The 25,261-nt window shown below is 39.9% G+C and overlaps 1 protein-coding gene across 2 annotated transcripts in view; it reads right to left on the bottom strand.

Annotated features, from left to right (window-relative positions):
* LOC150078969 (uncharacterized) overlaps nt 1-23,657 on the bottom strand; it is a 213,264-nt gene extending 189,607 nt beyond the window's left edge. For both annotated transcript variants that reach the window (XM_090383952.1, XM_090383953.1), the window contains exon 1: nt 23,503-23,657. The gene's annotated coding sequence lies outside the window, so the exon portion shown is untranslated. The remainder of the gene's footprint in view (nt 1-23,502) is intronic.
* Between the last annotated feature and the right edge of the window lie 1,604 nt (nt 23,658-25,261).

Genomic DNA, 25,261 nt, shown 5'->3' with positions numbered 1-25,261 from the left:
GTGGACTCGCTCAAAAAATCGCCTACTCTCGTACACCCGAAACTTAATGGCAAACCTATCCCACTTGTTGAGACGCATAGAGATCTGGTAATAACATTTGATACTAAACTTACGTTAAAGTCTCACATTGACCTGATTGTAAAAAAAAATGAACTACTTACGTTGGGCAACAAAATAGCACCTCTTGCACGTGAAACAGACTACAACAACCGCACGATATTTAAGAACCACAGTGTATTCGGCCATTTTGTATGGCGCCGAATTGTGGGCGTCAGCCACCCCTACCCACATTAGGAAAATATATGCGTGAATTCTGGCTGCTGAAGTGGGCAAACCATAAGCACCATTTCCCTCAGTTAAGGACCACGCAGCTCTCTGAACAGCTTAAACTGCAACGTTTACCAGACATCATTGCCTAGGCGCCTCCGTAGCCAGGTGGGAAGGAGCAGCCGTGCGTAGCACACGCTCCTTGATTAGACCGGGGTTCGAGCCCGTCACCACCAAATACGGAGGATGCGAAAAGGTCAAGGAATGACCACCGCATATCCCGGAGCAATATGGCCTTAGTTGCTAATGCTCCTAAAAAACCAAAAAACAACATCATCATTGCCTGGAAACGATTAATAACCACAATTAAAATGATGACTGGCACGATATCATCACCATGCTTCTGGCAGCTTTGTGAGTGGCACATCCCGCTATCTGCATTAAGAGGCACCAAATCCTTGAGAATGAAGACCAACAGACTGAAGATGGCCGACAGGTTTATACCCGCCAGTGCGTTAGAATCAGTTCAGTTCCTAACACGTATCGGAATTGACCTACTAAGGCTCGTAGAAGATCCGAAATATAGGAAACAAACCGCAGTGTGGTTCGCTGAGGCTACTGTTGCCTAGTAGTTTGTGAATTTCTTTCAAGAACTGTGTGTAGCAGTTGAATAGTGTATATCTCGCACAAGTTGATTCAGTGGATCTGATGTTAAGATGAACTTTTGTATTGCAATTGCCAGGACTCTAGGCAGAAATGTAGTGATGAGTAATGCAGTTTATATTTCATCTTTCCGTGTATATTTAACCTTTCTTGTATATTTTAGACATTCTTTTATTCACATTTTATGGTAATCCCCTGGCATTTTCTGCCGTGAAGGGAATTTGCTACTTACCAATGTACACTTATATTTTAAATTTGGTAAGACAAATAAAGATTTATTATTATTAGTACAATTATGTTTTCTGTTGTTCTGACTACCCCCCCCATTAATCCGAATTACTAAGGGGGTTGCTGCATATTTGTTTTCGCGTTTTCAGTTGAAATTACGGCAAAAGAACAAACTATTATTAATAAATTATTTTTGTGGAAGAAAATGCAAATAAAATACAAATCAGTGAGATATTAGTTTTTTTAATGATGACTTCTCTTATGATTAAAAAAAATCCCTCTCATATTAAGGCAATTCAATAATTATCTCATCTATCCATCTACCCGTGTGCATTGTATGTGTAAACTTCATGTTCTCTGGTTGGTTTGCCTGTTTCGGGACAGGAGATCTGTGGAGAATCAGGTAGGTTGTCCGGATGTCCGGAATGAATTTTTTGGTTATGGCCGCTTTATCTGTGGCTGTCCTTCGTTGTTGCCAGGTCTGTTGAAGAAAGGTAGCAAGTCGTCGCTTCTCCACAGAGCGGTTGTTAGTCAGATCGGTGGTGAAGTTTAGGAAGGTGACAGATTTGTCTTTTGCCAGGTGGTAGAGCATGGCGCACTGGACGACGTCCAGGTCCAGGGAGACGCTCCCATCCATACTTAGACCGTGCATACTGACAATGCAGCACGCTGGAGAGATGAGCAGGATTGAGCGGTATATGGTTTCAAGTTTTCTTCGGCTGACTACAGTACTAGCTCTTCTGTACCATACAGGAGCGCCGTATGTGATGACAGGTAGAAATACCGCCTTGTAGAAGAGGCTGAGAGTTCTTTTCTTGAGTACCCAGTCCTTACGGGTGACCCTTGCAATTAGGGCAGAGTAACAGCTTATCTTCTGTCTGATGTAGGCTAAATGGGATTGGAATGATAGGCTCCTGTCGAGATACTATTATTATTGTTATTATTGTTAACAGCTACAAAACAGCAAACAAACGTGCCTGAGGGTGCAGCTACAAGGCATTATTACACAGCTTTAAAGCAGAAGCTTGGAGTATACATTTCCTAAAGTAAAGAAAAAGGTAAATGTACAGATAAAATAAAACTAAATAAATAAAAGTAGGACTCATCCGTCCTATTTAAGTGAACAGGTAGGAGTAAAGCAGAGCACTGGTATTTCTTCACACACATTACACAATCAGAGTCTTAGAACTTGCAAGAAGAGTCCATTTTAAGTCAGGTACCGGATGAGGTTTGCAATTTCAGTTGCCTCTTGAAGTGTCCGGGGATGTCAAATATCTCCATATTTTCTTTGTTCGTTGATCTTGCAGTCCTGTTGTAGAAGTTGTAGTATCCATAATTTGTTCTCGCATTGGATGGTTTCAGCAGTGGATGGTTTCTTAACGCTCTTGTCGGAGCGTTGAAATTTATTTGTGAGACGAGATGAAGACAATTCAGGGTATCATTTAACAGCTGGTTAAGAAGAAGTAAGTCGGCTTTATCTCTTCTTTTTTCCAGCGTTTCGAGTCCAAAGAATACACACCACTCTTGGTAGGATTTTTCATTGTATTCAAGGCCACTTTTGAATATTTTCAATTTTTAATTTTTGGTAAGCAACATGTGGGGACCAGACCTGTGAGGCAAATTCTAGGGCTGGCCTAACATAGATTTTGTAAAGAAAGATGAAAAGTGCAAATTGATTGAAGTCTCGGTTAATTATTTTCAGGAAACCTAGTTTTTTGCTAGCCGCCTTCACAATGTTAGAGACATGGATATCAAAGGAAAATGATTCTTTAATAAAGATACCTAAATTTTTGGCTGCACTAACTTTTTTGATTGCCTTGTTGTTGACACAATAAGAAAAATTCAGTTTGTGTTTCTTGTGTGCATTAGCAAAGCTCATCAGCTCACACTTGTTTTCATTGACTGCCATTTTGTTCTCCTTCAGCCACTGAATAACTCGTTGAAGAGCTTCGTTTAGGATGATGCAGTTTGGTACTGCGAATTGCTTTATAGATTTTTATGTCGTCTGCAAATACGTTGATTTTGATTTGGTAGTCTCCAAGGGTGCTTGGCAGGTCATTGATGTAGATAAGAAATAATAGCGGGCCTAAGGATGAACCCTGTAGGACACCAATTTCAGGACTGAAAGGATATGAGGTTTTACCTTTAAATGTCACGGACATTTCTCTACCTTCCAAATAGTTTTCAATCCAGTTTAGTGCTTGTCCTCTGAGACCATAGTGATGCAGTTTGTTGATTAGTCTCTGATGGACTGACTACCTTGTCGAAGGCTTTGCTTAAATCAAGGAAGATGGAGTCGACTTGTTTTCCTTCTTCAAGCGCCTGGGATATGTTCGAAACAAACGAAATCATATCTGTGCAGGTGGAACGACCCTTGATAAATCTGTGAGAGTAATCTGACAAATTAAGTTTCATAAAGTTAAATAGCTGCTTCATTACAATGGATTCAATTATCTTTGAGAGTGTATTCAATTGACAAACTGGTCTGTAATTGTTGGGTGAGGATGGGTCTCCTTTTTTGTAAAGAGGGGTAACAAGGGCCTTTTTCAGTTGAGCTGGATAGATTCCACTCTCAAATACCAATTTTCCCAGGTACTTTAGTTGTGTTGCTAGTTTTATTGTTCTACCCTGTTCTACGGAAGAGGCCTCCGTAGCCGACTGGTCAGGAGCTGGAGTGCAGTGGCACACGCTCTTTGAATAGACCGGGGTTCAAGCCCCTGACTGCTGAATATGGTCGATCTGCCAACCCGCACTGGACCAGCGTGGCAGATTATGGTCCATTTCTTTCAGCATGAATTGTTGAGGAGGCTTTCATCCTGCAGTGGGTTGATAATGGCTGCACTTTACCTTTTTTTTTTTTTTTTTTTTTTACCCTGGATTTTGATTTGTGGGGGTCGGTCAGTTGGAGATTACATATATAGTGAGAGCCTGTCATTTCGGTATGAAGCCTGTGCAGTGTGGGAAGGAAAAGACCTGACAGAGTTTGAAAGGGAATGGTTTGTGGCTCTAGGAAGGTGGGGGCCAGCATCTCGACAAACGCAGGCATTGCCAGCTGTTCGAGAGCCGCCGTCATGAAGGTGTGGTGGGAATGATCTGAAGAGGAACACACCGGGAGATTACCATTCGTGCCAGGACAGGGAGATTAATACTTTAACTATTTGATCAGATGTAAATATTGTGATTAGAGCCCTATAATCCACCTTATTGTTAACAAGGATAACTAGCGACATCGTTAAAAGCTGACGCCAATGAAACTAAACATTCAACACACTCTAGTTCGTTTTTGTGAGTTTAACGAAAACTAATAAAAATAAATGTTGTGTTAATGAGCTGCGATTTTTGGCAATACTTTATACTAATTGTTTATAACAATAACCTAGAACCTTTTCTGTGCATTCTGCTTTATTTTTCAGAGAGAGCGATACGTTCGTAAATGTGTAATAATATGTAATAAGATAATAACTACTACTTGAATTACGTGATGCGCCGCTTTACAATTTGTTTTAGCATTCCTTGGAGAAATGGTGTGCGAATGACGTCGACCGCTGTTGTAGCCAATGAGAACGCTCCATATTCTGGCGCAGAAACAACAGGACCACACCTATACCCTACGCTGCCCTCAATACGCAAGTGTACGAGGGAGAGAGCACGCAGACCATAGTATGTAATGGGAACAAGACTATCTTTCATCAGCGAGCGAGAGAATGAATAACTATTTTCGTCACAGCATTTATATCTATTGGGAGAGGTCTGATACAACTAATTTTTTATGCTTTTTAATTATGTAACAGGATACAAGGAATAGGGCATGGTATTAATGAGTGCAATTTGACACACTGACATGTTTGTGTAGGTGCAGACTGCATAATTAAAAGGTAATTATATGATATCAGATATAACCCTGTGAAGAAATTTAATCGAAGTTACAGGATAAATCCTTACTAGCTCAACTTTGTTCATCTTGATTCATGTAATTTACATGCTTCGTTATGAAACACATGAATGATAAAGTGTTATATTACACATACAAATACGCATATTAAGTGCTTCGTTGTGAAATATTCCAAGCATAATACTTACATATTAAGCACAAGTCTGAGTTTATTGTTATTATTTTTCTGTTTTTTTTTTTTTTTTTTGACATATGCATGACACCCCGAGACAGCCGTTAGCTAGAAGGATAGTATGACATATGCGGTTTATGAAACTGGAGCCGCTATGAGCGATTTAACAAAGTGATCGCCATCATTTCAGATTTTAGGGCATTAAGTTATCACATTAATGAGTTGTCTAGAGTTTATTTATACATTTGAATATATTAACAACATAGTGATGTATAGTGTTACTTGTGAACATTATGAGCTGCTATAAGCTCAACGTGTTCTGTTTAATATTGCTTAATTGAAGTGACCAGACGTCCCGGATTATCCGGGACAGTCCCGAATTTCAGTCGTTTTCCCTGCGTTGCAAACATGTCCCGGAAAGGACATGTAGCCTCCATACTTAATGGAAAACATTATTCAATTACTCAATTATTATTATTCAATTATAAATTATTCACATCATGTTTGCCGGGAACCAATGGTACAACGGAAAGAGTTTTTTCCGATAGTAAATAAGCTGTGGACGTCGACAAAAACACAGCTGACCGTAGAAACGCTGAAAGCAATACTAATACTACAAGTTAAGTGCAATTTTGCTAATTCTTGTGAAGAATTTTACGAAGAAATAGCAAATATTGAAGAATTATTAAGAAAAATTCACTCAGCGAAAAAATGTATTTAATTTACCTTGTTTTTATTGTTAAAAGAAGTATATAATATTATTATTATTTTTTTTTAAATTGCGGTTTCCACCTCGTGACAGGTATTGCTACCAAGTACACAGGGTGGTTGTTATATCTGGTGTTACCGTTGGTCGAGGAACTCTCTGACTATCCTACAGGTGTTCAGGATTGCGACTTTCTGGAGTTTCTTGTAGGTATTCGCTGGGAAACCTATTGCTGCTAGGCTGTTATGTAGGGTCTTTGGTTATTATTATTATTTCACAGAAAAAACCTAACCTTTTTTCACTAAACCAAAATGAAAATCGATTAAAAACATGACCCCTCTAATAAGTGGTTTTTTTTTTTTTTTTCCTTCTAATTACAATTATTTTTCTCAGTTCACATCCTTTACACAACTCTGTTCGTTATGTAGCGTAACACGATGGGTACCGTATACTGAATTTCGGCCTTTCTGTGGAAAAAAAAAAAAAAAAAAAATATATATATATATAGGCTATATTTTTTTAAACAGTTTGATATTTTATTTTATAGGTTTAGTTCAAAGAAATCAATGTATTTAATTAATATTTTGTATGTGAATATTTTAAAAATATATACGTATATTGTTTCTAGGGGTTAACTCCCCCATTGATGTTCCGCATTGGAATGCTAAGGATCTGCTCACTTTAGCTTAAGTTGACAGGGAAGCCTATTATATGGTTAAGTTCGCTTTCAGTCCAAGCCACTTTGTGTCATTTGCTCCCCGCGTTGTCAAAGAAAATATTTGGCGAGTCCTTTTCACCTATTCCGGTGTTTTGCTTCTCAGTTATTCGGATTATCAGATTCCGGTTAATTAAGGGATAGTTCGAGGTCCCAGATTTGTCAGTAACTATCAGTTCATTTACTTTTGTAACAATTCTGTTTAAATCGCAGATTAGCGTTTTTACTTATTTCTACTATTGTCGAAAAGTGTGACCACGTGGAAATATTGCAAAATGAAAAGGAAGAACCTCATCTGATGCATCGTTATTATGAATGTCGTATAAATGGGAAAAATGAAGGCTATTACTCGCGTTGGCTGTGTGAAGAAATTAAAAAGTGGTTATTAAAAAAAATTGGCAAAATAGTTTAGAACGCCATTGAACATCACTCTCAGCTGCCTTAGAAGTTAACAAATAAATAAATTTTCTGTTTATACTCCCGGAAGACCATTCTACTTTAGAAGACCATTCTACCGTGTTAATATAATGTTCTTCTATTCTCTCTATCTTACGAACTCCTCTGATTAGAGTATAAACAGATATCTGGTCGCCCCGGAGTATAAACAGAAAATTTATTTTTTAACTTATATAGTTCTATGCCGAATGAAAACAAGTCACCTAAGTTTTTTTATGAAAGATAAGCTTTCTGTTAGCCCTCACCCTCGTGGATAGCACAGTTGGTAGAATCGCTGTCCTCCCCCCCCCCCCGGGGTGGAAAAGACCTGGGTTCGAGTCCCGTTAATGATGAGAGGTATTTTTATGAGCCTTTTTCACAACCTGACTGAGTTAGTCAGTCTCAAGAAAGAGTAGTATGGTTTTTCCCCATGGAAACTCGAGTTTTTCGTCCAGCAAACACATAATCGACCATAGAACGCATGCAAGTTACAGACGGTACACACGTATCAATATAGCTTTAGTCACTAATGTTCCTAAAACACAATAGCAGAAGCAGCTCTCAGTCCTCAGATGTAACCATGGATTTTGACAATTATTAAGGCCCAAAAATCAATTATTTTTTATTTATTTATTTATTATTATTATTTTTGGTTTCAACTTATTTCAGCCGCTGTATTTGGAGAACGAGGGCTTAGGACTAGTGAAGAGTTATACCGACGATGAAAACATCAAAATTCATGATCCGGATTGGCATTCATTCCAGTTTTTAGGAAAAACAAGAAATGTATATTAGATAAGGAAATGGATTTATGTAGCCGAATATTTTCCTTTAAACGAAAAAACGCAACTTTTTAATGATTACTGCTGGAAACAATGTAATCAGCAGGTTTAAATCAAGAAGTATGGAAATGTTGTTCTAGAATTTAGATAGTACGATTCAGTGTAAATAACGCGATAGAGGGAATAAGACTAGTATAGAGGGAAAAATGAAACCAGAAAAATAGTTTCATTCCCTCTCTACCCTCAATTCTGTTAACACCTGTTAAGAAAAATTAGAAACATTTTTTAATATTGGTGCTGATCTTAAAAGCTGAAGATGCACACACACGCACACAGAAGATGCACACACATGAAGATGCACGAACATTTTTGCAGTAATACCAGAAAAGAAGGGAAAAACATACACAGATGTTGATAAAGAATAAGATATATTATCTCCAAATTTAATGAAACACAGCTAGTGAGGCAGCAAACTTCAGAAACTGTTTACGAAATATAGCGTATGTACGAAAGTTTCGATAATAATTGCACATTCATTTTTATAATAAAAACAAAAAACTCAGAAAATATATTTAAAATTGAAAAATACATAAAAAAGGAAGGTTTAGATATATATATATTTTTTTTTTAATTGTTTCTTACGTGAATTTTACTGGCGGGTATTAATCGGAACAGGCTCTGAGAGGACTGGAATCAGCAGTAATACTTTTTAGCTCCAATGAAGCTAACGATTTTTTGCTGAGATTTTTGTGGGGTCTTTTATTTATTAGTGTCACAAATTTTATTTCATGTTACACTTATCTCGCTGTCCCTGTAGCTGGGTTTATTACTTAAATCAAGCATTTCAAAAGATATACAGTACAGTATTCTTGCTTGAAGTAACAGCTGTTTTAGCAGAGATTTTGGCGCAAAACCGAGCGTACTAGGTTGTTGTTGGTATAGAGTTTTAGGAGCATGCGACTAAGGCTAATTGCTCCGTGTATACTATCTGTAAATGCGTGTGTTCTGAGGTCGATTTTCTGTTTGCTGGGCGAAAAATCCAGGTTTCCAGGAAAAAAAACCATGCTACCCTCGCCTGAGACCGACTAACTCAGCCATGTTGTGAAAAAGTCCCATAAGAATTTCTTAAGTCATCGACGGAACTCGAACTAGGGTCTTTTCACCTGGTGTGGGGAGGACGGCGATCCTACCAACTGTGTGGGTCTGTATGTGTGGTATCGCTGGTGGCTCCTAGGCATTTGCCCATTTCCACCTTGTTCATCGGTGGTTGTGCAGAACCTCTGCAGATCGGGTCTGAAAAAGTGTTGGCGCTCGTGTCAGTCTAATGCGCTGGTCTGGGTCCACTATCACATTAGACTACGAGCGTCAACAATCCTACCAACTGTGCTACCCATCAGAGCGCGTACTAGGTAAGCATTTCTGTGTGTATAATTTTAAATATTCGGTCGGGAAACTTTACAGTATCGCCAGGCCTTGTAGTTTCTTCCGCTTGAGGGAAGGAGGGAGGGGACTGTTTAGTTAAATTCAATTAATATATTGAGTATACTGAATATAAATAATACTGTAAAATAATATTGTAATCTCACGTAGGTTAGCTTATTAGTGTAGTTTGAATAAATTCAAAGGTCTACTGGATACTTCGTTGTGTGAGGAGGGAAGCACATAATGTGTTTTGTTATTTACTTGGTTGGTTTTTTTTTTTTTTTTTTTTTTTTGCCAGTGCAGCAAAAGCCTGTGGGTTCCTTGCACTATATGGCGAATACTATATTTCCGCGTGTTTAGCTAAGAATTTAAAGTAGATAATTTTGGCTGGAAATAACTTAAGCTGCAAATCAGAATTTTAATGTAGAACTTTACTTAGCATACTAAACAGTATAATTCATATATATATCAAAGCAGGTCATTGAGGAAGCGAGTTGATGCCCTGAAGTAAATTTAATCTGGGGCTCATTGGCGAGTCTGATGTTTGTCGGACGAAGGGACTTCCGAATCCGGCTCCAGAAATAGATCAACTGGTATAGAATACTTCGGTTCTCAGCCTTGATTGATGGTTTGGTTTGGTTGGTTTTTTTTTTTAGGAGCATTAGCAACTAAGGCCATATTGCTCCGGGATACGAGGTGGTCATTCCCTGACCTTTCCGCATCTTCCGCATATGGTGGTGACGGGCTCGAACCCCGGTCTAATCAAGAAGCATGTGATACGCACTACTGCTCCTTCCCACCTGGCTACGGAGGCTCCACTTGATTGAGGGTTCAATTGCAAGAGAGACAGGGAACGTATTCTGCAAGAAAGACAGATGGTATTGAACAAGAATATGGGTGCAGAAATTGACTATGTAATAAACCGTTTATCTGCTCGTAATAGTACTTGTCATGGTAATACATGTGGAGACAAATGATTTAAAGTTTAAACTAACTGATGAAATACACTGAGTGATCACCGAATTATGACGACCTACCTAATACTTCGTAGGTCCTCCTTTTGCCCTCAGTTCAGCAGCTATCCGACGTGGCATTGATTCAACAAGGTGTCGGAAGCGTTCGAGAGGTATGGCCAACCAAGCTGTGTGTAATGCCGTCAGCAATGCAAGGATGGAGGTGATTGGTGTATCCAGACGCCTGATATGCCTTTCCATAGTGTCCCACAAATGCTCTATGGGATTGATATCAGTAGAGTTCGGAGGCCAATCGATATAGAGTATTTTCGGGTCTAACGGCACCAGGGATTTACTCCATCTCCGCGTATGTTCTTTGTATCGAGGACAGTATTCTATCAAAGCCAGAGATTTAACGTGTGTGGATCATGCGTTGTGTAATATGTTGTGCCCAATGTTCTTCTGGCTTGTTGGCCCCTATTGGGACCCGACGTTACCATACTCTGCCACGGGGAGGCCCGCCAGGTGTATCCATTTATTCATTTGTTTCTCTGGCAGTTCCTTCCACCTGCTTTCCAGAGATTTCGGTGGCAAGGAACTATATATATATAAATAAAAATGTATACAGTATATCGCGGTTCGGTTTTGTCTAATTAATTCATTTTAAGAACGTAAGTTGGGTTTGTAAGCTGAAAGGATAATATTAGTGCCTGAAAAGTCGAGCTAAAGTTTGATGTTTATAAATTTTGACGTGTGAGACTGTGAAAGATAAAAGTAAGGGGGATGGGATACTGAAGACGGGGGGGGGGGCAGAAATAGAAATAAGGGGTCAATAGGGAGAATGGCCCTTTGTAATCAGTGGGACATGCCCATGCCTCACTAGAAACAAAAGAGGGGAGTGGAGAGGAGGCAGGCAAAGCCACCTCCCCCCCCCCGGGAGTTGGATGTAAAGCTCTATGGAAGGGAGCATGGAGAATGGGGGCCATGTGACTGCCCCATTCATAAATATCTTGATGTTCGCTCCAGATTAAGTCATATCCAGGAAGAGGGCCTTCAGGAATTCGGACAGAGTCCAGGCCAGTGTCTTGCAGTTGCGGTAATACCATCCTTGGGACAGATGGAATACAGTGGCTTAGCCTTGGCAGTTTGGGTTTTCTTCAGCGATTCAAGTGTAGATGAGGGTCCAAGGTCTTGGCAGTTCCAGCCCACGTTCCCAGCTGCTTCGTTCATTTGTTGCCTGGTTGAGTTTCAGGGTTATCATTGTCGGGTCCATTTTGGACCTGTGGAGGTGCTGGTGGTGGCGGCGGCAGGGTTTTCCTCCTTGTGAACAAATCTTGGGCGAAGCTTGAGAGCAAGGTGTAGGTGTCACTATCCTCAAGTAGGCATTGCTCCTGCCCCTTTGGGGTAAAATGCAGCTGAGTTATAAGTCTAGATCTTAGATCCTCGTATATCAGGCAGTCATGTATTAGGTGGTCCCAGGTCTCCTGGGCACCACAGGCACATAGTGGGTTGTCAGAAATGTCAAGCAGATTCAGCTTGCTGCGGAAAGGGCCATGGCCCGTGAGGAGATAGGTCATTTGAAGTCCTGGGGAGAACCAAGGAGGCCAATCGATATAGTAAGTGTAAGTGTTTTTAGGGTAAAGCGGCACCAGGGGTTCTCCCCCATCTGGATCGTGTAATGTCGTGTACCGTTGTTCTTCTGGCCATTTAGCCGCTGGACCCCTGTTGGGATCCAACGTTGCCCCACTTACGCCCCGTGGAGGCAGGCCAGGAACTCAGTAGACTTAGTTTACTCTGCAGGTCCTGCCGCTTAGTTTCCTGAGATTTCGGCAGCTAGGACCAAAAAAAATAATAATAAAATAAAATAAAGTGATTTTTATTATTTGCGTTGACGCGGGGGTATTATCTCTTTAATTTTTTAGGCCGAATGCTGGGCGTATGGCGGTTTTGATGTGTGGGACTTTCGCTAGTGTGAAGCTAGAGGAGAGGAGGCAGAAGACTGGGGGGAAGGCAGAAGTATAGAGCCAATAGAGAAGGCGGCCCCAGTTTCAGTGGGGCATGCCCATGCCCCACCAGAGAGGAAACAGGGAATGGCGAGAAGGGGGGCGTGTGGCCGTCCCCTCCTTCCGGGGAGTTAGGAATTATAGGTAAAGGGGCTAGAGTGCCCTCTTCAGGTCTCCAATATGGCCTTTGTTTCACGTCTGTTTCTCTTCATTGTTACTCATGGGGGCAAGCCCCATTCTTGTGTTCCTCTTTCTTTGGTTCAGCATCCTTCTTTGATTGTGTGGTAGCCTTTTTTTTTTTTTTTTTTTTTACTTCCCTATCAGGTGGGTTCTGTTATCTTAAACGGGTGGCGTTCCGTTCTCAACTTTGGGTGGCATTTTCCAATGGTCATCAATCATTGGTTGATATCCCCGTCCTTAGTTTCTCGTAATCCTTGGTGTCCATATTTGGTTTCATTACTCCTGTTGGCCTTGGTGGATGGCTATTTGTAGTTTTCTTCTGGAGAAGACGTCCTGGGCAAAGCGACTAAAGGCCGCAAATTCTTCTGGTGTTCCTGGGTGTTAGAGATTTTCCATTTAACCTCCATTAGCCTATACCATTCCCAAGGGAGGAGCCTATCCATGGTTGTGGACATAATGTTACTTTAGTCTTGTGAAAATTCAAATTTGTTAATTAATTTAAAACAACTCAACGCAAAAATTTCAATTAAACAAAAATTGGCCACTTAGCCTCTCATTAGAAAAACCAAATCTATAATATAACTTTCATTTGTTAGTGGAGGCCCGGGGAGGCGGGCCTCCACTATCTAGCCGGATTCTTAAACGCCTCTTAAATACCTCGGCAACATACTTATTAAAATAGGCAAATAATCTCTTGTCCATAAACATGACCCACAAACTACTTCTCTCCAGAACTCTCACAGACATTTCCAATTCTTGTCTATAATCTACATAGTTGCAGCACTGGGTGTTAGGGATGTATTTAATTCTCGTGATCATTTGACGTCTTCGTATATTTCACACTGATGCATAATGTGATGCCATGTTTCTAGTTCGCCGCAGAGACAGTGTGATTCTTCGATTATGCCCAAGGCTTTTAATTTGGCCTTGAAAGGCCGTGGCCGGTGAGTAGAAAAATAGTGTTTAGGCCCGGGTAGAGCCATGCGGGAACCTTGGGATACAGCTTGGTTACTTTGGGAATACATTTTTTTGTTATCTCTTCTTTTTCTACGTCTGTCCATCTTCTCTGCCAAATTTGTACGAGGTGTTCCACTATTTTTTGTTTCTCGTTTTTCCTGTTATTGGTGATGCCAATGGTAAAAAAAAAAAATTACTATATTAGGGTTACCCGTAAATGATTACATTAACCCGTATTCGTGTCTGTAAATTGCGTGTGTTCTCTGGTCGATTTGCCTGTTTTGCTGGACGAAAAAAAGCACAGTTTCTGAGGGGGAAAACCTTGCTATCTACGCCTGAGACCGACTAACTCAGCCACGGAGTGAAAAAGCCCACTAAAGCTCCTCGCGTCATCGACGGGATTCGAACCCGGGCCTTTTCCACCCAGTGTGGGGAGGACGGTGACGATACCACTGTGCTACCCACGCAGACTGATGTCAATGGTAAGACCGTTGTAGGTGGTTTGGGCTCCTTTGGTTAGTAGATACATAAGTCCGCAGCGGGTTACCTCTAAATCCAAGGGTAGGGTCCCGCAAGGACCTGTAGGGCACTCTTACTAACCGTGTTACATGCTCTTGTTATTGTTAATAATATGTTGCGTTGGATCGTGTCCAGTATCCTTTTATTCACTACTGTTCCTGCTTTCTTGTTCCATATGGGAGACGCATATGTTATTATCGTGGTGAAGATGGCTTTATAATACAGGGACAGGGTTTTGGCCAATCGATATAGTGGCATAGTATTTAGGTTCAGTCGCCACCGGTGGTTTCCCACATTTGCACCATATGTACTCTGTGATGAAATGCAGAATTACTGCACAGCCAGGAAAAAAAAGTGTAATGTCTAGTTAATGTAGTATTATGCTTTGTTCTGTTGTTGTGTCTGGCTGCGTGGCCGCGGGGCCCCTACTGGGACTCCACGTTGCCCGCCACAACCACTGGGAGGTAAGCCAGGCTGCCCATTATACTCTGGCTGCCTCTGCCAGGGTTGCCTGAGCTTCCTGACAGAAGCCATAAAAAATATATATAATAATAATAAAATAAATAAAAAATAATAATAAAAACAATAAATAAAATAAAAAAATAATAATAAATAAAAATAAAAATAATAAAAAAAAAGTTGAGGCTGTAAAAAAAAAAATAAATAAAAAGATAAGAGAGCATATGGGGGAGTATGAGAAGAAGAAGAGGTCAAATGTGGGGGCAATCGATATGCTGGATGTTAGAACTGTGTTCCTCAAATCATTCCTGCACAAGTGCCCAGTGGCTCGGCGTATTGTCATATTGGAAGACAACATCGCCATTCGGAAAAAAAGTGTAACATAGCGGGTGTACACAGTCATAAAGCAGTTGACGATAGCGGAGACCACTGATACGTTGTTCCACATGCACCAGGTGTCCTAAGTTCTTGCCAGTGAAACATGCCCCACACCATACAACTGCCTCCACCGGCCTGCACGTTTGATACCATGCATGATGGATCAAGAACCTCATGTTGTTGACTCTAAATCCATACACGACCATCCACGGTGTGGACTAAATAACGTGACTCATCCGACCAGCACACCTTCTTCCAGTCTTCTAACGTCCAATTTGCATGCTCTTTGCATCAGGCGAGTCTTTTACGCCGATGAACCTTGGTTAGGAGAGGATGCCGTAGGGGTCGTCTGCTGGTATAGCCCATACGTGCGACGCATGGTCATGCCAGATATTGTTCCGGGTTGGCCCATATTGTATTGGGTAGTCAACTCTTCAACAGTGCTGCGCCTGTTCGCCTGTACGAGTCATCGGACCCGGCACTCACCTCTAACATCAAGCTTTCCTTTGCAGTTTTGCCGTTGGGTCGTTGTTTGACCATTTTGACGTCAGTCCTGGTACACTTTAACTACGGCGGCTCTCGAACACCCCACCAGTTCTGGCGTTTGGGAAATCAAGGCACCAGCTCGTCGAGCACCCACAATCTGTTCTTTATCAGTCCGGTAAATCCTTCCTTTTATCCATCACGCTCGGGATTTTCCTACCTACTGAACCACTGACACCTTAGCTATGCTACGTATGTCGACTGACTCCGCACTCTCGTACCTCATGTGGTCAATGTGTCGCATTCAGTTTTCATAGGGATGGTCATAATTCAGTGATCACTCAGTGTATATTTATGATGACACTGATGAAATTGATTACGTAATATAAGGTCATGTCGAAAAAGCGTCGCAAGATAGGATAAAATGTTCTTGTGTCTGAAGTTCTATCCGGGCATTACAGGAGGAACTTCACAATGAAAGTGGCGCCTTCGTAGCCAGGTGGGCAGGAGCAGCAGTGTATAGCACACGCTTCTTGATTAGACTGGGGTTCGAGCCCGTGACCACCAAATACGGAGGATACGGAAAGGTCAGGGAATGACCACCGCATATCCCCGGAGCAATATGGCCTTAGTTTATAATGCTCCTAAAAAACCAAATAACAATGAAAGCCTTGTGTATTGACTCTTGGCGTGAGGGACTCTGCGAGGCTTATGAAGCGGGGGGGGAGGATTTTTCTGAGCATGGTCGTCCTTATTTTGTAGAACGAAATTTATTTTGTAAATACCGAATTTATTTAAAAGGAACTGTGCAAGGGCTTTTGCTAATGCCATTGAAGAGTATTTGAGTGTTCATGAAAACTGCTAGTTTTCGGGTAGAGGGGATTGGGAAGTCGAAACACGATCAACTCAAGTCAGTGGCATGACACAAAATTACACTTGCACCTTCTCTGTGTGCTACCATTAATTACTGCAAATGCTGAAAGGGAATCTATAATAGATAAAGTCCCATCAGCAATCTAAGACCACGTGTAAAAGCACTTTTAGCAGGGGTGTGTTGTCAGTTTGTTAAGAAGGGGAGTCACTCGAGAAGAATTTCAGTTGAGAGCCATCCTCAATTAAAATATGCTAAATTTTATCAAACTTTTTAACAAAGGGTTCGGATAATCACCAAAAATTTAACGAGGGGGCTCGCGCGAGTTTATCCCATATCCCTCCAACACATCCCCGCTTTTAAGTAACTACACAGGTTGAGTATTTAATTCTCGGAATGGACCTAGCTTAATTTTAATCTTCATCGCTAAGGTCTGTTGCTGTTTTCTATTTTTCGACATAATGGTCTAGACCTGCTCCATCGATGAAACCATTCATGGAAGTATTCCGAGAAGCCATTTCTTAAAGTCATTAAAAGTAGTCGATGTGGCCACAGATTCTCTACCTTCTTTATGTGCTTGTGCCACTTGAAAAATGAAGTTTTTTTTACAAACATTTGTCTCCGTAACCCTGTGAAATTTCTTTAACAGTTGTTACAGTACTTATCTTACTGAACACAATTTAATTATACAGCTCGCAAAACGATTCACACTTGGAGCACATAACTCAAAGCCACCTTGCAACTATTAGACAACTTTAATTGGAACTTGGAACTTATTAGCATATTCATGAACATACTCTTCTGCCATCTACTGGTAGTTTACCGAAACTTGAGTGGTTGTATGGTGGCGCTGCCATTCTGCGAATTAAATTATCAGCCTCTGTATATGGGGTGTATCGGGGCAATAAAGTACAAAACTTAGGTTGTCTACGGAATAATTCCAGGAGTATTGCACATAAATTAAGTGAATTTGAGCTTTTTAATCAAGTCACCTAAAGCAAATCTAGTTAAGCTCAATGAAACTGGTGATATCCTCAGAGATACAGGTGAAGAATTTCAATTTTGTGAATATCGTATGTTCAGGAGAGACAGGAAAGTATGAAGAAGGGTAGGAAGAGCGATGCTTCTGATCTAACATTGCCTGGAGGTGGCAATAATTTTTCTAGAGTCAGAACAAAGTCAGTGTCATGAGAAATGTGTTGTAGTAAAGGGAAGATGATAATGAAGACCTTACAAACTTTATGACTCCAAAGAGTATTACAGTAACCTCTTTAAGGAAGTTGAGTGGGAAGATAAGTACGATTCTCATTATGGGCGATTGCAGTGCACCTCTTATAGAGCGGAATACGTGGACTGGAAATATCAGACAATCACATTATTCAGATTGTATGAATATTATAAAGGGATATGTAATAAAATGGCTGATGGGATAAAATGGGCAAAAGCTGATTACGAGCAAAGAGAGTTAAGAATGAGGATAGGGAGTTATTCTCATATGTGAATAAAAAAAAAAAAAAAAAAACTAGCAGAGAACAAATTAACCGGCATCTTAATTGGTTGCAGCGGAAAGGCATAAAAATTCCATCAGAAATGGCAGATGAGTTGGACAGATACTTCTCAATAATATTTACAGTTTAAAGCTCGAATCAGTGGGCAATGTTGAGAGGTCAGATTACTATCAAATAAATGATATAACGATTTCAGAAAAGAGTTTGTGAGAAAAGCAGTACTGAGGTTAAAGGAGGGCAAGTCCAGGAGAAGATAGTATATATTCAGTTATAATTAAAAAGGCTGCATGTGAGTGTGTCAAACCGTTGAGAATAGGAGCACCATTAAACTTCAGGAAGATCCATTGAATCGGAGAAGTGCTAATGTCTCCCAAATCCACAAAGATAATACTGAAAAGGAGTTCGGTAGCTGTAGGCCAATGACTTTGACTTCTTCGGTAGGGAAGATCATGGAGTCTATTTGTGAGGATGTGATTCAGGACCATCTCGACAAGAATGGTATCTTGAATAGATCCCAGCATCGATTCGTTAAGGGGAAGGCATGCCTGACTAATGTGGTAAATTGCTATATAATAATTAGATGCAGGTTACAGTTTGGACATTATATCCTGGAAGGCTACTATATAAACTGGAAAAAGTTGGAGTTATTGATAAGGTAGTATGGAGTTGCTTCTTGCGCAACTAGGCTAGTGACCACCCAAGAAGGAAGAAGCAGCCAACGCACGAAGTGGAGCCAACGCATCGAAATGAATATATTTATCATGCGAGCATACTTTGAAGTAACGAAGCTAGAGACAGACATCATAATGTACAAAACGAAACTGTACACAAAGTGGTTGGAACGGTTCTCGACTGTTCAGGTCACCGAATAGTGAATATCAGACCACAGCCGAACCATATTCAAGAAGAACCTGATAGCTCATGGAATTTTGGAAAAAATCAAGCAGGACGTGGAGACTAACTACAAACAACAACGAATATGAACACAACGGGACCAGAACTGGAGAAGGAACAACAAGTACAACTCAGAGCAGCCGAAGTGGAAACAGAGAAGATCGCGATATCTAGAATAAAAGAAGGGTGGGAGAAAGCCCTAGCAGAATTCGAAGGAATGGACCCCACAAAGACCCATACCGTACCGAAGAGAAGGGCCAACAAAATCCTGTGGCAAGTCACAAACCACCTCAATAGGCGAATAAAGAATAATACCAGATTTATCTCAACAACAACGAAGTAACACTAGACACCAACCGCACAGCTATTTACTGTGCCGCTGTCGCAGCCACCAGGATGGACGGAAGAGAAACCAGAGAACAATATAACACAAAACGCAAAGACATGGAACCACCATCCTGGGAAAGAAAGCTACAGCAGAAGCTAGAAGAGATAAGAGTGAAGGCAGGCCAACTGACCCTGCACCAACAGGGTAACAGAAGTAAGAAGCTGATCAGAAAAGCGAAGGCCATCCTCAAGAAAGACAGCATCCACGGCAAACACGAGACCTATCATCAGCGGATCAAAAAATAACTTGACACCCTGAAGCAGAAACTCCTGGCACTCAGCAGGAGACTTCGTTACAGGAAGAGCGCCCAGAGGAAAACAGACAACAGGATATTTGATGAAGACCAGATAGCCTTCTACAGAAAAATCGGACAAGAGTAGAAAGAAGGCAACGGACCCCCCCCCCCCCGCCAACCAGAAGCCACTCGAGGAGTTCTGTTGTTGTTGTTGTTTGGTTTTTAGGAGCATTAGCAACTAAGGCCATGTTGCTCCGGGGATATGCGGTGGTCATTCCCTGACCTTTCCGCATCCTCCGTATTTGGTGGTCACGAGCTCGAACCCCGGTATAATCAAGAAGCGTGTGCTACGTACTGCTGCTCCTGCCCACCTGGCTACGGAGGCGCCCGAGGAGTTCTGGGGTAACCTGTGGAGCAGCGAAGTTAGCCATAACGACCGTGCCACTTAGATAGATCTGGAAGCGAAGAAACCCAAGAAGAGATGACAGAATGGCAGATTCGGAAGAAAGAAGTATAACAGTCGATCAGAAATCCCACAGCTGGCGAACCCCATGAATAGATAACATCCACAACAACTGGTACATAGTGGTATCTGAGCCCACTATGGTTCTGTCTAGGGCCAAACCCACTGTCCACCAGGCTCAATAACAGCAAGTACGGATATACCGTAAAATAAGACAGGAACATGGATGACATCAAACTCTATGTTGCAACTGAGAATCAACGAATCAACTCCAACAGCTACTCCGGATCACTGAAGAGTTCGGCACTGACATTAGAATGCAGTTTGGCCTAGACAGATATAAGCCCCATGGATTACATAAAGGACATCGAGTCAGACAAAACTACCAGCTGAAGACTGGTAAAGACATTGAAGCCATGACAGAAGAAGAAACGTATAAATATGTGGGACTGCAGACCCACCAATTAGAACGAAAAGTCCAGTTTCTGCGGAAAAAACCTTACTATCTACTATCGAGACTGACTAACTCAACCATGGAGTGAAAAAGCCCATACGTTCTTCGCGTCATCGACGGGATTCGAACCTGGGCCCTTTCCATCCAGTGTGGGGAGAACGGTGACGATACCACTGTGCTACCCACGCAGACACCAGAAACTACAGGATATACATAGCCAAGGATCCCGGAGTAACAGATGATGCATCTTATCGATGCCACCTGGCCCCAGAAACAATCTAGCACATCACCGTAGAATGCAGAGTAATCATCCAGACGGAGTAAACTCACAGACACGACCAGGTCACAGGATAATGCATCAGAAGCTCGCGCAAAAATACCAGCTGATTAAAAACAGTTTACTGTATTATTAGTATGAGCCTCAGGCCATACTAGAGACCTCTACTCACAGACTATACTGGGACCGTGTCATAATAACAGACAAGAGGATCCAACACAACAGACTAGACATAACCCTAATCGACAAGCAGGAAATGGCTACCTACCTAATCGACATAGCTGTGCCCAACACCAGCAACCTCCAGACGACATATGAGGAAGAGTTCAGGATGTACTCAGACCTAAGTCAGGAAGTCAAAGTTATTTGGCATATGGAATAAGTAATGACCATCCCATTCACAATGTCAACCACCGGCATGGTGCCAAAGAGTCTCCATAAGAATCTAACATCAGTAGGCCTCCCAGAGAACACTTACATGGAACTCCAGAAAGCCGCGATCCTGAACACCTGTACGATAGTAAGAGAGAGTTCCTCGACTAACAATAATAATAGTAACTGGACATAACGAACCACCCCATGCACTTGGTACCAGTACCTGTTCTGGGGAGGAAAATAACCCATAAAGGAGAGAAAATAATAATATTATTATTTCACCTTTTCTTGTTAAAATTATTTTTATTATTTTTATTAAAATTATTATTTTCTTGTTAAAATTATTCAAGGTACATCCTTTCAGCTTCATATCCTCTGTAAACCGTAGTGAATCCGCTTATTTCACACTTTTGGAAACCCTGAATCATTAATGACCATTTTCCACAGCATTATATCCAGATTTATATCAATTTCCTCTAAGAGTGGTTGATCTCTCTCTCTGCAAGACTAGTGTTTTGTACCAGTTTTAGATTGTCGTCTGTTACTGACTAGAAGCCCCAGATCGATGTTTGTTCTTGTTGCTTGTTTCTCCTTGATGTATGGTGTCTCTTCGCCATTCATATCAGTTAGCCTGTTATAAATGCCAATAACGGAACATACCTCCTTGGAGAGGAATTCAGTAACGGCTTTGTTTTAGCTTAGTATCCATGGTAAATGCTCACAAGTCTGGAAAGATAAATACACATGCATGAGGCCAAAATACATGGTTTCGCTATTTTTATTAGAACTTTGAAAGTTCTAATAAAAATTTTAGTAACGACAGTTAGCTGTAAAACCTCCCTGAAGAGGAGTAAATAATATCTACTGTTTAAAAACATAATTAATATTAAATGGACATCCTCAATCTGGATGCCTATTTAATATTAAGGGCGGAACACGAACTGAGGGACACAAATATAAAATCTCAGGGATAACAGAAGATTGGGTATCATGAACTTCATCCATGGGCAGTGGATTGTTGAACATTCCTTGCCTCCCAATGTGGTGGGAGCATTGAGTCTGACTAAATTCAAAGCAGAATTGAATTTATTATTTTATTAAACACTAGCGTCAACACTAGTTACACCATTAGAGGATGTGTGCATCTTAGTTAAAATACTGAACAGAAATAAATTACCTCCGATTGGAAATGTATGGAGAAGCCTTCTGTGGCGTAATGAGTGGAGTTCATTTTGACAAAGAGCAGCTAGATTTAATTAAAGTGATATGGCTAATAGTTTTTATTACAGTGGACTTTTATTTTATTTCTGGCTATCTCTATATCTCATTGTCAGAACAAGCTTTTTTTGTTATAAATGTATATCACAATTTTAACTCATAACGGAGCTAATACACTCAGTTCTTTGAGATAATTCTACTTTAACGATGTAGTAACTTTCCTGTGTTCTGAAAATTTCTAATCTTATCCAATCAAAATGTTATTCAGACATAGTTCTTAAAACTAAGCTAAATTATTTTAACAAGGAAAGATCTACGTTATTTTAGTTTTTTGTCGCACGAATGTACACCTAGTAAAGCAATGGTTTCCTGGTTACTTTGTCTCGATTATATGGTATTTGGCGCATGTGAGTCATTCTGACCCGCGTTGGAAGGCTTCGTACAAAAATAGCTGCTGTTACAGCGCATGTCAACCTTCGGAAACCATCTGAAATTGTAGCTCCTTGTGATGGTATCCAGATAATCCGGTTAAAAACGATTAAATATCGAAGATGGGTAATTTAATCGAAATTTATTGGAATCGAATATATTTTTCGATTTATTGGAATCGAATATATGTTTCATTATCACAAGGAAAACTAGTAATATAAATTGGAATTTGGATTAGAATCATATATGGACCAAAAATATTTAATCCATTGAAATTGTTTAATTTCGATTATATGATGAGGTGTTGAAATGAGTCAGCTCTGACAGGAATTTTCAGAATATGTACGTGTGTGTGTGTTGCAGGAGATCGTGAATTTTAATTAACGTAAATCTGAAAAAATAAGAATATTTGTACAACTAAATCTAAATGTAAGGTTGTTCTCTAACTCACCATATTAATAACTTCGTTAATGCTCTATCTCACAGGGTAGTAGACATTGACGAGGTAGATAGCAAAACTGTTTTCTGAATTTTTGTAGAGAGACATTTGATAAAATTTAAATTTTTATATATATATATATATTATTTAATTATTAAATTTATTTATCATTAAGCACTTCACAGAGAGAGATATAGAGAGAGAGAGAGAGATTTGGCAAATTCATTATTATTTCACGTTTTTTTTAATGCTCCCCCCCTCCCCATTTGGAATTAATATATTTAAAAATTCCCAAGTTCTTCTTTTATTACAGTTATAATATTTATTCTTATAACTTTGGCATAAAATATACATTCCATGTTTCATTCCCGGGTACTTAACAAAAACTATAAAAACTCATGAAATTTTTGGGGAAAACAAAAAAAAGTTATTCTAATGTGTGCTAGTCAGGAAGCTAAAAACACAACAGTGTCTTAAATTTCCTAATTTGAATTCTAGATCGATTATCGATGACCTCTAAAATTCTTCCTTTCCATCTGTTTATATCATAAAAAATATCCACAGAGAAGAAATTTTAATGTACACCTTTATAACAGATTCCAGCGAATTAAGTTTTATTCAGTGATTTGTTAAATACAATTCGATATAAATACTGTTTAGACTGCATGTCTTCATCTAACTGCAGACTGAAAATGGGGCTACACATAGCTATTACGAAAATTACAGTTGCTACATACCTGTTTGCAACTTCGTGTTTCCTGAACGTGTAAGTTCAAGCTTCCGTGTGTACAGAACTTAAGAAAGCTACCATTCCGCTAACACGAACATCATCATGTACTCCGACATTTGTCCCACTGGTACTGGGGAGCAGGTAAAACCGGCGGCAGCTGACTGTGGCTACGCTTTCAGTTCTGGAAATGACGTCAAAGAGTCGCGTGCATCACGTGATCTCCCAGCTGTTTCTAGGAGAAGTGGCATACCGTATACTAACTTCTTCCCTCTCTTTTCCCCCTTAACGTCATCGACCGGTTTGCTTTCCAGCTTGCCTTAACGCTAGCCAAGTGCGCCAGATCACATAATGAATCGTTTGGTTTTCGTTAAATATCGGTGCATTTACAGGTCTGTATGTTCACATTCGGAAAATGCAGTTATATCGAATCCGTACCCGGATTGATAATGTATACAAATTTTCTCTTTGTGATTGACGACACCTAGAATATTTTCCATTTGTGGTTGATTGCTGCTGACCCTGGTAACGGATGATAATCGTTTAGATCAGCCACGGGAATTTTATGTATATTCAAGTTTTGAATTCGGAAAGTCAAGTTATTTTTCTTTAATAAATTTGTGACACTCCCGATCCAGCTTCTGTTGTGTTAATTAGCAAATCACAGAAATTTAGAACATTTGCTACAGTACCACTTTTTAAAATAAAAATTTTAAAAATCCTCAATTTAGTGTTTTGAGCATTATTATTTGAAGTTTTCTCTAGGTTTTGTTTAGAACTGTTTTCTGTAGAGTCTAATTTATATAGAGTCTAATTTTTATAGAGTCTAATTTATATTGTCCTTGTGTTCATTTCTTTTATTTATTATAAAATACATGGGAAAGTGTAGGATTTTTTACTTTCGGAATTACGCCAAACCACAAGTAACTACTTCTAATTAAAGCAACATTCCAGGAAGATTTTCGCATATACAACACAAAAAACTCGCAGTTCCAGAAGAAAAAAAAACTTCAAATTATATCGAATTCAATGACCACTTTGTACATAAGTAGTTTTAACCGAAAAATATTCTGAAAAAAATTCTATTCCTGTTTTCAAAAGAATTTTAATCCAAATATTTTTGTTTATTTTTATTTCGGTTACTTAAAAATAAAATTCTACGTTTCAGTTTTTAAAGTGTTGTTCTAATCTATATCGAAATTTTAAGAAAAGCGTGTACTTATGTCATAAGAGATCGCTTGATTATTGATTTGCCGGACGAAAAAAAACCTTGCTATCTACGCCTGACATTGACTACCTCAGCCACGGAGTGAAAAAAAAGCCCAATAAGGTTCCCCGCATCATTGACGGGATTCGAACCTGTACCTTTTTCCCCCGGTATGGGGAGGATAGTGATTATACCACTGCGCTATCACATGCTCAGACTAAACTTGATGTAATAAAGAAAATAGAACGGGGCTTAAGAAGGCGTGTATTAATGGCAGAATATCAACATTTTTTTTTTTTTTATGTGCAGTTAATAAAATTGAATTCTTGATCTCTCTATTTCTTATTTAGCCTCATTATTTCTGCATTAAATATATTAAAAATAAAACTTTTCAGATAACGGAAAAATCTAAATAACAGGATAACAGTACCTCGAAAGTACTGTTATCCTGAAATCTATTATAATTGAAAACTAAAATTTAAGTTTTTAATTATATATATATATACACGCCGATGAGACAAAACATTATGACCAGCATGAAAATCGAAGCAACTACAGGTGA

Source organism: Mastigoproctus giganteus, chromosome 10 (genome assembly GCF_048544385.1).
Source record: "Mastigoproctus giganteus isolate SK-2022 chromosome 10, ASM4854438v1, whole genome shotgun sequence".
In the NCBI taxonomy this organism is placed as follows: domain Eukaryota; kingdom Metazoa; phylum Arthropoda; class Arachnida; order Uropygi; family Thelyphonidae; genus Mastigoproctus; species Mastigoproctus giganteus.
This window is presented reverse-complemented; position numbering and strand designations above follow the sequence as displayed.